The sequence below is a fragment of the Telopea speciosissima genome, chromosome 5, assembly GCF_018873765.1.
Source record: "Telopea speciosissima isolate NSW1024214 ecotype Mountain lineage chromosome 5, Tspe_v1, whole genome shotgun sequence".
NCBI lineage: Eukaryota > Viridiplantae > Streptophyta > Magnoliopsida > Proteales > Proteaceae > Telopea > Telopea speciosissima.
In genome coordinates, this window is record NC_057920.1 from 54623156 (window position 1) to 54639301 (window position 16146).

General features: G+C 41.3%; 2 long non-coding RNA genes across 2 annotated transcripts; one reads left to right on the forward strand and one right to left on the reverse strand.

The window, feature by feature from the left end:
* Positions 1–114: 114 nt before the first annotated feature.
* On the reverse strand, positions 115–15801 carry LOC122662490. The gene is made up of 3 exons (XR_006333039.1): positions 15783–15801; positions 9796–9797; positions 115–239 (listed from the first exon to the last, which is right to left on the reverse strand). It is a non-coding gene; the product is annotated as an uncharacterized LOC122662490 (long non-coding RNA).
* LOC122662491 lies at positions 651–3043 on the forward strand. Its single transcript, XR_006333040.1, has 3 exons — positions 651–726; positions 833–922; positions 3032–3043. It is a non-coding gene; the product is annotated as an uncharacterized LOC122662491 (long non-coding RNA).
* Positions 15802–16146: the final 345 nt, after the last annotated feature.

Consider the following 16146-nt stretch of genomic DNA (forward strand, 5'->3'; position numbering starts at 1 on the left):
GACACGGAGGTTTTCACTCTTATATAACTGCAGTGATACATCTATGATTTAGTATTGTTTCTTACTATCTTTTAGTGACTTTGCAGTGAGGGATCATTGAAATTGACCTCTAATGGAACAGAGACTGAGGTTTGCGTCTCTTAGTTCATTTGGTTTGCCTAATACCTTTGGCTTCAAGATTGAAGATAGAAAGGGCTGGATGCATAGATTCATCTATGGTATGTTTTTGTTTTCATCCCCTCAACCAAAATTGTAACATTTGCTGATAAGGTGCTCAAGATGATGTGAAGGACACACCCTATGAACTTTGCCACATAGTGAAAGGAGTAGGCCAGACCTTGTTCAATTGATCTTATAGTATAGCTACCATCTTTGGGCAACCAGCACAGTTTGATAATCCTGACTTCATTATCATTCAATTTATTGCTCGTCAAAATTGATTTGGCAAATAGTCCTATAAATCAGTAGATTGAAATAATTGAATGGCTATGATTGTTGTTCCCAGCCTAGGAGATTACCCAGATGGACCAATGTAGTGTTTCAGGCTGATCCTAGATTCTTGATTAGTGTAGCTACTTTCCATGTCTCCTTGATTGTATGGTGATACTACAGATTTGATTTCCTTTCCCTGCTATTTCAGACACTCGAAGTTTGACAGATCTTTTAACTTCTGTCGTCCAGAGGGTGGGTGGCGACATTGATTGGAACCATTTGCCCCAAATTCTGGTATTTTGAAACCCATTGGTCATGTTTTATATTTTGTTATTGTAGTTACTCTGCGTGATGGTAGTCTTTCTTCTATTTAAATGTTTCTTTAACTACTTATTTGTAGTATGAAGACGAAGATCATGATAAAGTTGTGATTGCATCGGATGGTGATCTTGCAGCGGTTGTGGACCATGCAAGGCAGGTTGGTTTGAAGGTATGGTGGCTCCTATCCCCTTTTCTGTGTAGAAAAATGAATGTAGTCATATCTTGTAGGGTCATCTAGTGTTGAGGTTTTCTATATAAGCATGCTATTACAAAATTTATTTTGTATAAGCCTGGACACGATCCCACTGCTCTTTGCTGTTCTAATACTTTGATCTAAGGGAACTCTCTAGCATTGACTTGCTCTAGTATCCACACCTCCAATGTCAAAATTGGTGTAGTTGAGTTGTCCTAGTGATGATGTCTAATGTTACTTGATTTGTTATAAATTTTTTTGTCACACACTCTGACACTGATTGACAATTTTAAAACGAGTTTGAGGTTGCATCTAGATTATTCAGGGTCGATGGTCGAGGCGTGGTGGTTCGAAGGTTTGGATTATGCACACAGAGATGCATGGGCTTCGCTACAATTGTTGCGGCAGGGGCTGCGATTGTTGCTAGACTTGGTGTATTAGCATATTTGCGGAGATATAGCTCCTGAGTAATCTAAGATATTCGGTATTAAGAAGAATGTATTAAAAGAATAGCCAGGAGCACACAAAGATGTTTGGAAAAGCGCTAATGGTGGAAGGGATGCATGTTCTATATTCACAAGGCATGCATCTATGTTCGGGGCACCAACTATGACTTGTGGCAGTTTCTCAAAATTCACCAGGGAGGGGGAAATAGAATAGAATAGAAAGAAGATAATGCCAAATTTGGATTGGCTGCGGGCAAATGTTCGGGGGCCTGGTGTTATAAAATCATCAAAGTGGGTCATTATCTCTCGCGTCGAGTTGCTTAAGTTTACTTCTTCCTCTTTTTTTTTTTAAATTGAAGAATAATTTTATTGTTTTACACATGTATGGTAGACAATATTGAGTCGGCCATATTTCAGTTGCCAATTAATTGAATTGGAAGAAGAAAATTTGGCACTAATTGAGATTTTATGAGCCCTGCCATAATGTGAATTAATGCATTGAGTGGTCGAGATATGCCTATAAATTTGAAAGATCATGGATTTACCATTCTTCAAAAAGGGTTTGAATTCATGGTGCTTGGTAGAAGAGAACAAAAAAAATTATTTATATAATTTCTCCTCTTGTTGTAACTATAACAGAGTGATTTTGTGTTGTCAACAATAATGAAATGTATGCCCCAAGCAATGGCAAAAGGGTTCAGGCAGGTAGAGATGTAGTTGGATAATGTCGAACTTTGAACTTGGTTGAAACAGGGAATACCAAAGAGGTGGCCTTGGGACTTATTTGATCTCCTTTTGAGAGAAGAGAAAAGATACACCAAAAGCGAGATTATACACTATAAAACCAAGCCCAACAAACCCGAGAAAAGAAAAGGAGCCATAGAAGTTCACAGAATCATCGAAACAAAACAAACACACCCAAATCATTAGTGCATAGAGAAAGGAATCTAATATAGAAAAGCAATCCAAATTGATAGAAGCCAAAAGACCACCCAAAGGCAAGACGGGGCAAAGAATCACAGCAACACAATTCAATAGAACTCATCTAGCTGCTACATCCAACAAGACATCACCAAAGGAAAGGGGAAATAAAAGAGAATTGAAAGAACCAACTTAATAAAGTCTAGAACTGAAGCTACATCATACATACTATTTTGAAACTGTAGTCAGAGAAGTCAGAGAAAAGGTGCAGTTGGATAAATTAAGAAAAGGAGAAAATAAAACTCACCAGTCACCACACCACTTTGCTGAATTTGGCCTCTTCAGCTGCGAAAAAATGTGACCCGCGATCAATAAATCTAAAATAGATATCACAAACATTCTCCAAATTAAAAGAATCGAGAGAGAGAGAGAGAGAGAGAGAGAGAGAGAGAGAGAGAGAGAGAGAGAAAGGTAACCTGTATTAGGGTTTTAAGCATCTAGAAGATGACTCCCAATCAAAAAGATGAACAAGAGAAAACCGTGAGATAAAAAGGATAAGGGCGAGACAGATGAGAGGGGAATTCGTAACCGAGAGATTGAGGGCAAGAGAGATTAAAGAGTAGATATGAGAGGATCAGTGAGAGATTGAGGGCAAGAGAGATTAAAGAGTAGATATGAGAGAATCAGTGAGAGATTGAGGGCGAGAGGGATTAGTGAGAGATTGAGGCCGAGAGAGACGGAACACTGATTCGATGTGGCGAGGGAGAGAGATTCATGAATAATTGATTTGTACGCGAGCGCCAAAAAAAAAAACAAAGCGGGAAAACTAATACGATGGATCGAGTAATTACCCGTGCCATTTATAAACTTAATACGATGGCCCAGTTATTCCGTTGTTTTAAGAAAAATGTACATGACTTTTTACCATGGAATTATTTTACCGTCTTAAGCAATAAATTATTATTGTCGTGAATGCTACTTTTAACCATGGAATTTAATTTCAATGGTAATAATATAAATATTCACCACGGTACCACGAATTCCTTCACTACGAAATTTGTAACCACGGAAATATAAAAGTGTCAGGAAAGATGGGACATGTAACCATGGAATTATATTTCTGTTGTAAATAACACTTATTAGGACGGAAAAAAAATTCCATAGTAAAAATTCTGTCGTAAATGACCATTTTTCTTGTAGTGCAAATTTCATCCGATTCGGAGTTGGGGAGCCCAAGATATCTCAAGTTGAAGTTGGACTGTCCAGAGCCTTCTAAATGGAATCTTTCGGGTACAGTAAAGTAACTTCTGATAATTGCATTAAGGCCCCTAAAATCCGAACTTCCGCTTCACTTTGTCCCCATCCGACTGTCAATAATTATAAATAAACCCCTGCAGACCATTTTCACGCGTCGTTACGGAAACGGCCATAACTTCTTCGTTTCAACTCAAAATTAAGTGTCGTTTGAACCATTGCGAAGCTGACTCGATGGGCTATGCATCCATTTACACTTCTAAAAAGCTTAAAAACATCTCCTTAGCATCATCTCCTTCATTTTCAAAAGAATTCACCTAAACCCTGGAAAGCACAAGAAAGCACCAAGTAACTCTGTCCAATGTGGTAAAATGTATAATTTATGCCCTAAAATTTCACACATAAATGTGCTCATCAAGAAGCCCAGCGAGAAAGAAAAGATGGTCAATTGGAAGACCACGAAAGAGCGCAAAGTAAAGCACATAAATTTGATGAACAGACGACTTACAATTTCCATGTCTTGGAAGAGCGAGCCTGAGAGCTCAGCATTATTCAGGTCAGATAGGAAGGCTCGGTCGACAGGTAGCTGAGCTACATCCAACCACTCCCGAGCATGGACCTTGGACTGTAGAGCCGAGTCCCCCGGGAATAGCTGCCAGAGGGGGTGGATGGGGAGATTGTTGGATGAGGCCCTCCTGAGAATGAGATCGCCAGAGATGCCTAGGGGAACACCGGGAGGGGTATGACCCTTCAGGTTGATCGAGATCTTCCCCTTGGGTCGCTTCTCCCGCTGCGAGCTCAAGTCCTCCCAATCCCTCTTCTTCAGGTTGGGGATCGGGACTTTGGTGGGCTCGGCCTCGATGTTGATCACAACATCCTTCTGGGTCGGCCCAACCGCACCCTTGGCCTTTGGCTTCTCCGCCCCGGCCTTGAGCTTGGCCTTCTCGACAGCCTTCTTCCTCTTCTCTTCCAAGAGCTTGGATGAACGTCAAGCTAGGGAAGATCTCCTGCCACTGCAAAAGAAAAGAAGGTAAGATGGATAAACGAGGACCTAAATCACTAAGACAAGAGGTCGGCCTCGACCACTTACCAAGGGTCAGCCTCCAGAATCGGAGAAACTTCTCCTCTAGAAGTTGCGGGACATTAAATGGCCGACCCTAAAGGATTATGTTGTACGAGGCCTGATCGTACTTATTCAGGATCAGCACTTGGTTAACATACTTTAATTTTATCTCCTTCCACTCGGTCCTAAACGGACAGCCTGGGATGGAAGCGAAGAAAAATCGAGGCATCCAAATATTTGCTGGAGGTCAAAACTCACTCCAGATGCTTGAAAGCATTCACCATCGAATTCTTCTGGGGTCAGTGGGAGAAGTAATACCACCCTTGGTCTTTGAACTGCTTCAAATAATAAAGCTAGGAAAAGAGGGCCACAGTCGCTACTTGGCTCAGTCTGTCGAAGAATACGTGGAAGACGTACATAATTAACCACACGTCTAGGGTCAGTTGGTTCGGAGACAAGTGTCAGTGATCCAAGATTTCATCCACTAGACAAAGAACCAGGAAACAAAGTCGTATTTGAAGGCTATCTCATAAAGAGCCACCTCGTTGGGGCGAATAAAGCACGACATCTCTCAAGGCTTTAGAGCTCGGAGTCGGATGCTTTCGGGAATCCCATATCTAACCCAAAGCTCTGCCAGGTCAGATTTGAAGATGGTACTCTCCATAACCCCGACACTACCTTTGAAAGGGTTAGGGACCTCAGAAGATGACCCCTTTGGCCCTCTCCTTCATCTTTCGAAGATTTATCTTCGTCCGAGGATGATCTTGAATCCCCTTCACGGTTCTCAGAGGTAGGCTGAGCAGGATGGATAGACTATTGAGGTAGAGGAACCTCGGCATCATCGAAGGGACGGGGATCCATTATTCAGGCTTGTCCAAGCCCAAGCCCAGAAGGTCTACCACAGGTGTCAATACTGTGAATTCTTGACTCAAGCTCATGACATTTCGTAGCTCGACGAGAACTTCCTCTTCTGACCCACTACTGACCGACATGTCAAAGAGTTAGAAAACTTAATGATGCCGAGGCTGAGAACTAAGATGTAGGGGAAGGCTGTGGAAGGGAGCAAGCTCGGATTCACTCTGAAGCCAAAGGAAGAAGACGGGAAAAGCTGACAAGACCGAGCATAAGAAGTGTTGAAGAGCTTGAAAGTCCAAGAACTCTGAGTTAGCCGAGTGCTCTAAAAATGCAAACAAGAATAAATGAGGAACAATATTCATCTATTTATAATGGCTGAGGAGTAGCCGAAGTGCCAGATTTGATGGTCTAGAAGAAATCGAGTAGATCCAATGGCCTAAATTAAGGGGCAATGAATGTACCCGACTGTAATGATGGTGTCGAGCGACGTGTCACACGAGAAATGAGGCACCACCAAATGTGGCATTGATAGCATTTAATGTCACGTCAAAGGCTCGTGCTATTTCCCTAACCCGTAGACCTCGACCTCGACCTCGGATGGTAAGAAGGAAATTCGATCATCGAAAACATACTCACAAAGGCCGAGTCGAGCTTTGATGAGTGGGGGCCAAGTGATGAGCCATAAAATGATGACCAACCAGCGGCTAACACGTGGCCTGACTGAGGCCAAACCAAACCCATTTGTCCTAGTAAAAAATAGGAACCGTAAGAGGTACGAGTCCTTCATGATCGATGACAAGGTCGAGTCCCACAAGGTCGGTGACGTGGCCGAGTCCCCCATGGCCGACAGCATGGCCTAGCCCTCCAAGGTCGGCGAAGTGGTCGAGTCCATCGTAATCAATGGCATGTCCAAGTCCGCTAGGGTCGGCAGTAGAACTGAGCCTCTCATGGTCGAGCGACAAGACCAATGTCTCCATTTGGTTATCGAGGTCCCTGTGGCTGACCGCCGGGTCAAGTTGCCAGAATCAATCACACACGAGCCGACCACAAAGTGGGAGCCCCGATCTGAGCTCGGGTAATATGGATTACAAAGCCACATCAGACGTCCCAACATTTACGGGATATGCCCACCCAACCGGATCAGATCACCATCCAAAAATGGAACCGTATTACGCACGGATAAGGACTCTTACCAAGAAAGGAGTCCACATCCAAATACGACTCCGCTAGACAGACTCCTACCAAAAATAAGACTCTTGCCATACAAGGACTCTTCTCTGTCACCTTATTCTCACTCTATAGATACTCAGGCATGGAACTTAAATGCTCAGCTCACTTTTCACTAAGTTGAACTGCTTTTGCTTTGGAAACCTAACTTAGGCATCAAAGAGTCCTTGGCCGGAGTCACACTGGCTCTCTTGTGCTAACTCGGTTTTTACAGGCTCATTCATGGGCGAACCGGATGATGAAGGTTTTCACACGTAACAGGGACAAAATTGAGCATTCAATTCATATAGATGTTAGATTTTATATCTTTAGGAATGTGATTCCAAAGTGCAAATGTGAATATTCATGTTGTGTGTGCATCGAATAAGATCACTTGACAATACAAATGTGAATATTCCTGTTGTGTGTGTATTGAATAAGGTCACTTGAGAATCTTGTATTGTTCACTACCAAATGTTTGAGATTGAACAAGATTTTGTATGCATGGTGGTATGTCTTTGTCCCCAGAACGTGTAGGTCTTTACCGTTGCAGTCAAATATTATGCATTTTGTTGTTCCAATGGTCAATGCATCCCTAGCATATATCAGTGCATCAAATTCATATTTTTTTGTCTATGAATGGAAGATATGCTCAATAAAAAATCTACTATCTGTAGATACTGAATTTTGTCACCGCCCCCAACGATGATTACAATAGGACATGGACAGATGACGTCTCTATCAAGTCACTCGAGAACCCATAAAAACACCCAAAAAAATCAAAGAATGATCAGTTTTATAAAACGATCATCCAAAGACCAAATAAAGCTAAATGGAGCCACTCTAGGGATGGTGGCACCACCAGATGGACTGGTGGCACCACCGGGATGTCCAGTGGCATCTACTAGAGGTTGGGCGCCACCATCGGACAGTCGACAGAATCGCCAAGAGGTTGGGCAGTGCCACCAGATTGTCGGTGACACCACCAAAGCCTTTGGTGGCTCCAATGAACTCCGATGACCCTGTATAAATAAAGGGGGGCCTCCCCTTGAAAAATAAACTGAAAAGACTAGATAGAGAGAGAGAATAGAAGGAGAGAAGAAAAAGGGAGGTTTTGGTCCCTAGAGAGGTTCTGTCTATTTTTCTATTTTTTCACCTTTTTAGGCTTTAGTTTTTTGTTTATTTTGGCCCTCAGGGGCCCTTTTGGTGACTGATTCCTATTATACAAAAAAACGTAGTTATCATACCTTTGTTTGACAAATCATATAGTTCTACTATTCCATCGACTAATAGGCTCATCGAATGAATTGTAATTACGCTGGGGCTATGGAACAAAGGATTACCCCTGATCTACACCGAGATATTGACGGTGATTCTCAAATAACACAGAACAAAATGTGATACGGTAAGATAGAATGCAATAGAAAGAAAGTCAGCTAAGGCACAAAAGCCCTGTCGGTGTCTAGTCTATATAGTGTCGTGGTGCTGCCTGAAGTACGAGCAATATGCTCTTTCATCCCCAGTGACGTCGTTACTCTGCCTGAAGTCCGAGTAGCAGGAGTCCCACTTATAGCAGTTACTCTGCCCGAAGTCTGAGTTACGAGATCCCTCTTTCACAACGGTATAGCCTTTACTCTGCCTATAGTTTGAGTTGTAAAATATCCCATTTATAGCCATTATTATGCCCAACAAGAGAGGCAGGTAGTTTGTCCATCTCCACGTAAGCCGAGTGGTTTCCCATTTCTCATTTTTTGTGTTTTTGGTAAATTCACCTTCAAGTATATATTTTCATTATGTTTATTTTGTTTGACATAATGTAGATCATTAAGGCATATTTATAATCTTACATGTTAATATAAATTGCATCATGGGAGAACATTCAAAATCAAGCATCTAGCAGAAAGACAGTTCAACCGAGTGAGATGGATGTCTATCACCTTTCCACTCTCTAACCTGACCACTTACCCAAATTCTTTGAGCAGACCATATGGAATCATGTAGTACTTTCCACATATGTTGGATAGGACTACACTCATTAGGTTCTAGGCCCTAATCCTAGGTGGTGACTCTGTTTTTATTTTTAAATAGTGCATGATCCCAAAACCTCTAATAGTTGCCCAGGGACCACGTGGAACAAGTAATACTCCTCGGAACCTAACCCACCCGCAAGGTGGATATCCAACCTCGCTTTCCAAAGGCTTGGTACCTACAGTGGTGACTCCACTAGGGAATGATGTCAAGCTATTAACACTAGATGCTACCATTGAATGCACGAATGTTCTCCCTTATGCATCATTTGTATGATAACATGTTTGATTTTTTTTTTTTTTTATAACCCGAATATTATCTGGGATCTGGGCTGGCCCCTAGGATTGTATTAGAGAATCAAACCACAATACATGGGGGGGGACGTAGCCCGCCTTATCCCAAACCCAAAAGGATTGAACCTCTCACTAGACCTCTCCGGCATGAACGAAACCAAACCCATACATCTGAAATGGGAGAAATGAATCTCCCTAAAACCGAAACACTGGAAGACCTGCCTTATCTTCTCTAATAATGCTGAACAGATTTGGGGGGAGCTCCCCCCGCGACAAAAATACACTATTAACTTGGGAGTCACATGCCCAATTCGCCAAGAAATCCGTGGCACGATTACTCTCCCTAAAGAAGAATGTCACATTAGCCTGTAGAGCCTCTACCAGTTGTATAACCTCCTCGAACCAGTACCAGCACTTTCATACCTCACACCTTTTCGCAGTAATGTACTACACAATAGTCTTCGAATCCGAATTCACATGGCAGCCCACAAGACCTAGTCTTTCACAATGGTGCAAACCATCCAACATCGCCCTCAATTCCGCTTCAGTGTTGGAGCAATTGCCATAAAAATTTGAAAAGGCCATAATCAAATTACCCTCTTGGTTGCGTATAATCCCACTCCCACCGCTCGGACCAGGGTTGCCTTTACTGGCGCCATCCTCATTCATTTTCACGCCTCTGAAGGGAGGGCACCAGTACACTGGACGAGGCAACCTGGGTCTTGGCGTGGGGGGGTGAATCCTCAGAACTTGGATAGCCAGCTCCTCCCTCAAACTCATGACCGCTATAGAGAACTTAGGTAGAGGAATCTCCTGCATCCACTTACCTATTCTTGCAATAATCATGTTCGCAGAGCGCCCCCCATTTCCATGCCTTCTATTATTCCGTTACCTCCATAATTTCCAAATAATAAATGAAGGGATCACACCAATGACATACCCAAACACATTGCTGAACGAGCCGCTGGACTGCCAAAAATATACTCTCGCCCTTGCATCTTGAGTGTGAATTACCTGCACATCGAGTAGCTTAGCAAAGTACAACCACCCCTTGGTTGCCACTGTCCCACACACCAACACATGTGCCACCAATTCCTGCCTGGGGTGCTGACAACAAATGCACTTCGATGCCAAAGGTATCCCCGTCCGCATCACAGAGTCGTCTGTGGCAATACTACCACTCAGAACCTGCTATGTGAAAAACCCGATCTTGGTAGGGACCGTCCCATTCCAGATCCAGCACGCAAATATAAACACCAATGCCACTCAAAACCTGCCATGTGATAACATGTTTGATTAACTATAGTATACTTTTTATGATTGTACATCATGTTTGGACTGAAATCAAATGACAAGGGTACTCCCTATTGTGCCTTTACCCTCAGAGAGGTGAGGCACATCATACTAAGTACCTTGAGATCGGATGATAGTTGTTTGCTACATAAGAATGTTCGAAGTGAAATTGAAAGACGAGGATACTCCCTGTTGTGTTTCTACCCTCTGGGAGGTAAGACACAACCCTTGATAATGTACCAATTGGTATATCAAACGAACCATGTACCCATGACTCGCTTTGTATACACAAGCGATAGATATATTTGTTTTGTCAAGGGTGGCCTTTTATGTCCTATCAGACTACCTATTGCATACATCATGTAGGGAATTAGACCATATATACTAATGTAGTATGCCAAAATTGAACTCAAATTGTCCCACGATATAAAGGTGCGCTGTCTAACCTAGCATGTCAATGAAAAGAGTTCAAATTTTCCAGCGATAAATGGCACTCTATATTATCATAAGGTAGACCATTGGGATATTCTTGTTTGAACCATTTTGGATTTTCCTTGTGTTTGGTATCTGTGACCATTACATGAACTAACTTTGTTTGTATATATTTCATGTATATATTGTCTGTACAAAAAAATATAATAAAACACTTAAAAAAAAAAAGATAAAAGCTTGTACATTCCAAGTAAATCCCTTGTAGCCCGAAATAAGCATTTCTTGCTTATGTAAGTGACAATTCCACATAAAAAATGCTTCCCATTATCTACGTGGGCTTGTTAGGGCAACCATTTAGCCAGAATCAATGCGATCCAATCTTCATTGCCTCCACATACGCAAGCCTTTAGGTCTTCCTTCTCTCCATTAACCTTATAAGACAGAGTCCAATCACACTATCATCTGGCATAGACAACATGGATCCATAGGGCAATAATTTGCCAAAAGACCAGTCACACTTTCATCTGGCATAGACAACAAGGATCCACAAAGCAATGATTCGCTAGAAGACCAGCTAGGCTAGGCAACAAGTGAATCGGTTGCAAACTGAAATGATAGAAGTTAGGCAACTCATGACACAGATATTGCAGACAATGCATGGACAGTATAGATCAAGTTGAGACAGGACCTACCTTTGATGACATAAAGCTTAGAGCAACTCCCACAACATCAAGGGCACATGCCAAAATCATGATATTATAAGATGGAGAACTTGCAGTTGACGCACCTCAAGATCGTCCCAAGATTGAAAGGGAGCAAATCATGATAGAGAAAGTTGAAAAACTAGAAACTTCAATCAAGGGCAAGGCTCATGAGAAACCAGAAGATCACTTAATGTTCTTTTCGGAAGGGAAAATACAAGATGACTTCAAATGGAAGCTTGACAAATTTAATGGTACAGGGGATCCTAAAGCCCATCTCAAGATCTTTACAACTGTAGCAAGGACTTGGAATCGTTTCGGGAATCAGATGGGTCAAGCATTCCTCTATTCCCTTGTCGGATCCACTTAGCGATGGTTGGCACATTTGGACTAGACACAAACTCAAACGTGGTCTACGATTATGAAAGCATTCACAAAATAATACTCATACAATACTGAAGTGGACATCAGACGGAAAGAGTTGTAGACACTAAGGCAAAGCTTTACTGAAAGGTTCTCCAATTTCATTATGAAGTTCAAAGAGAAGGCCGTAAAAATGTGGAACTACCTAACGGAAGCAGAACATGTGGAGATGATCCTGGAGAATCTGTATGGAGAATATTATGATTGTCTTTACTACCAACATCTTAAGACCATAGAAGCATTCATGGCCACAGGGAAATGCATTGAAGACAAGTTGTACAGAGATGGAGACGACCAAGATAGTCACATAATGCAAAATTAGAGCCAAAATTTGGCGGTGACTATGGTGAACTCAAGTCAATACAAGTTCACCAATTTGGGCATGGCTAGGTCACTGATGTATGCTAAACTGAAAAAGATACGACTTTTGGGCATAGTCCCTCCATGGCCAGTTAGAGAACCCCCACCATCTTGATATGATCAAAATTAGTACTGTGACTATTACACCCAAAGGGGACATCCCACTGATTAATGCATTGCGCGCAAGCATGCTATCCAAGATTTACTGAAAATAAGAAAGTTTAAGTTGAGGGAAGAGCAACAACCTAATAATCAAACAATCAATGTTCTTGAAGAAGATTTGAGAGGATTCGATCCCACCTCCTTGATCCAAACTTTTTCAGAAAAGCTCATGACTAGTCAGATGTCTCCATCAATGATCGTCACCCAGGATGGCAAGAAATTTTTCCTTCCTCCGTCAACCAATATGATTGTTGCTAATATGGGAGAGCCAAGTGATCCTGAGGTCAATAAAGACTCTAAAGAACAAAATTGGTAGAACTATAATTTTTGATTGATCTTTTGCCCTTCCATATCCTAGAACAGATTGTGCATCGGGTCCTCCGGACAAGGGGTGAAGAGTGCCTAAAGTTGTCTCATGAAATTACTCTCCTCAACCAAGGGAATGACGACATCCTCTAAGAGCTTCAGAAATATATGGAGAGGCTTTTGTTACTAGAAGAATCATTCGACAAGTTATTCAGAGTATTCTGGATCTATCCCAATAGTCTTACTGGTTGTAACATCAGCATCTTTTGCCATTTATTGGACTGGACCCTGTGAGGAAGCTCTTTCATGGCCTACATAATACAGTCCTAATGGTAAGTGCATTAGCAAAGGATATTAAAAGGAGTCTACCTGACCTAGTAGGTTCAAAAGAAATAACCTTAGAGTCCCCTTTGAGCACATTCTCTGAATCCTTTGACACACCCAAACGTGATAAGATCTATCAAGATGCATCTCCAAGGCAGAAGGTAGCACGAGCTTCAACATCAGTTCCCCTCATGGCACAACAAGACCCATTACCCTAGCAAACCTGAGGGAAAGGTAATGGAAAATTAAACTAAGGGCAATCATGGCTGCATTATACACCAAGCTAAGAAACAAGGCTTTTAGGCACCATTCCTCCATGTTCAATCAGCGATCCTCCATCAAAATAGTACAAGCTAAACCTATATTGCCATTATCATGACCAAGAGGGTCCTCCCACTGATCAATGCTTCTACCTCCGGCATGCCATCTAGGATTCTTGGATGCCTGAAGGTGTTAAATTATGGTCATTAACTTGATGAACAATAGTCTTGTTTACTGACTTCAAACGGATCCAGCACCTAACTCCAGTTAGAAGGGTACTTTTTGGTTATAAGAATTGCACAGCCCGGTGATGAAGAAGCAGCAGTATTTTACTCTTGTATAGATGGGATCGCACTGAATACATCACTAAGTGTGCATCCCTTAGGTCTTTAGTTTTTTTTTTATTCTGTCAAATTTCCTTCTGTAATCTCATCCGATGCGTTTTTCCATCGGTTATCAATGAATATGTTTCTTTTTGTCTTCATCCAAATAGAATTTTGTGATGATTTCGTGATTGCTAGTAAAAAAAAAATCCATTACCCTTTTCTGATTTCAAAGATCTTGAGCTTTCCATACATCTGATCCCCTTCCAATGAGCTGGAAGCTTAGAAGAGGATTCACCTTATGAAGCCCATTAAGGGAAGCCCTCTTTGGTCGTCAGTTATCCTAGATAAATCCTAAGACGGCAAAATCCGCTAGTTCCCCCTATTGTGCCTTAACCTTTCCTTTAAAAAGCCCATCTCGATCCACACATCCAGATACCCTTCTACTTGTTGCATTTCTCGAGAGATTCTAGGGTTTGACCAGGATAGATCTCTATGTTGAAGCCTAATGTCACAAAGGCAATATGTTTCCCTAAAATGAAAAGGAAAAAGTTGCTGTTTCCACAACCTATGTTGGACCAATCTCAAAAAATGAGAGTTCAAAAAAAATGATGAGAGTTCAAAATAAAAGAGCAAAAAAAAAAAAAAAGAGGGTGCATTGGCCTAAGATCTTGCAAACAATTGGGGCAATTACCAAATTGCCAATTAAACCATGGGGGAAAAAATGTCCACTTTTCCTTTGGGATGGAATTGTCAAAACCTTCAATTACTTTTTAGGGGCTAAATTGCCAAAGTCTTTAGTTGAAACATGGGGGTAGAATTGACAGACTTCACAGTTAAACTTCTGGAGGAAAAAATTGCCAAATCCCTTAACAATTCTTTGAGAGCAAAATCACCAAGTTATTGGTCGAACTTTAGGGTAGAAGTGTCAAATCATGGTTGGACCGAATGGGCACATTTAAGCCTTCATCATCCTTTGGAACCTAATCCTAATCCCCATTACAACCCAGTAAGTCTTCCTGGGATAAATAATGGTGAAATCTTTATTGACAAATTCGAGCTCACCTAGATGTGATGGAACTTGATTATTAAAGCTTTGACATTAAGTCATTCGAGTCCTGAACTACGTTTGACCTGATCCCTAGTTGGGGTACGTAGGAAACTTGGTGAAGTAACAATCAAGTTCGGTCCTTCCACATATACATCTTTCCATTCATTCATAATCCACATTTATGCTTTCCCCATATATAATTCTCCACATTTCTACTTTCCCCTCTTTCCTCTCTCTCTCTCTCTCTCTCTCTCTGATTCAATTCGATGATGTCCAAAACAAAGAGATCAGAAAGGAGCATGTTTACCAAGATCAAGGATATTTATGGCTCAAGAAGGTATGATAATGATGATTGGAATATCAGTGGCACTGTGCTCACCCTCCTGACCACCAGTATAGTTGGTGGCATTTGAGAAGAAGAATCAGTTTGTTGTTGGGGCAATCTCTATCCAGGAAGAATAGAGAACAAAAGAGAACGAGGAGGCAGATTTGTTTCCCTGGGGCAATCTAATTTTAATTCTTTTGAAGAATTTTCTTAAGGCTTCGACATGCCTGTCGCGTCATTTTGACTTCACAATCATATCATCAACATAGACCTCGATCTCTTTATGCATTAGATTATGAAGAATGGTGGTTTCTGCTCTTTGATAGGTTGCCCCAGAATTTTTTATCCCAAATGACATTACTTTGTAACAATATGTTCTCCATTGAGCAATAAAGGATGTCTTTTGCATGCCCTTCGGTGCCATTATAATCTGGTTATATCCTGAGAATAAATCCATAAAGATAGAAGAGCATGTTTGGCCGTATTGTTTATGAGTATATCGATGTGAGGTAGAGGAAATTCATCCTTTAGACTCACTATGTTCAGTTCCCTAAATCTACACACACTCGTACTCGTCCATCTTTCTTAGGCGTTGGTACAATATTGTCCAACCATTCAGGGTATTCGATCACCTCTAAGAATCCTGCTTCAAGTTGCATGGTAACTTCCTCTTTTATTTTTAAGATCTATTCTGTTCTCATTTGTCTTAGTTTGTTCTTTACCGGTTTCATACCAGGGTATAAAGGTAGACGTTATGTGACAATATCAGTGTCAATATCAGGAATGTCATCGTATGACCATGCGAATACTTCTATGAACTCTTTCAAAAGTTCAATCAGAGGTTGGGCCTCTTGTCAATTCAATGAAGATCCTATTTTAATTTCTCTTAGCAATTCTGATGATCTTAAGTTGATGATTTTAAAGCTCTTAGGGATTGGTTGAGCTCTTTTTTTTATTTTGTTGTATAATTTTTAGGAGATTAGGTGGAGGATCATCAAATATTTCGTCCTCATTGATGAAAGAAAGAAGAGGCACATTATAACCGGAAGAAAGCAATTCATTGAAATCAAACTCATTATCTACATCGGACACGAACATAGTGGACTCAAAAGAACTAAAAGAAGAACTAGACTCAGATTTGGACTCATAACTGGAACTAGAAGTACTGAAGTT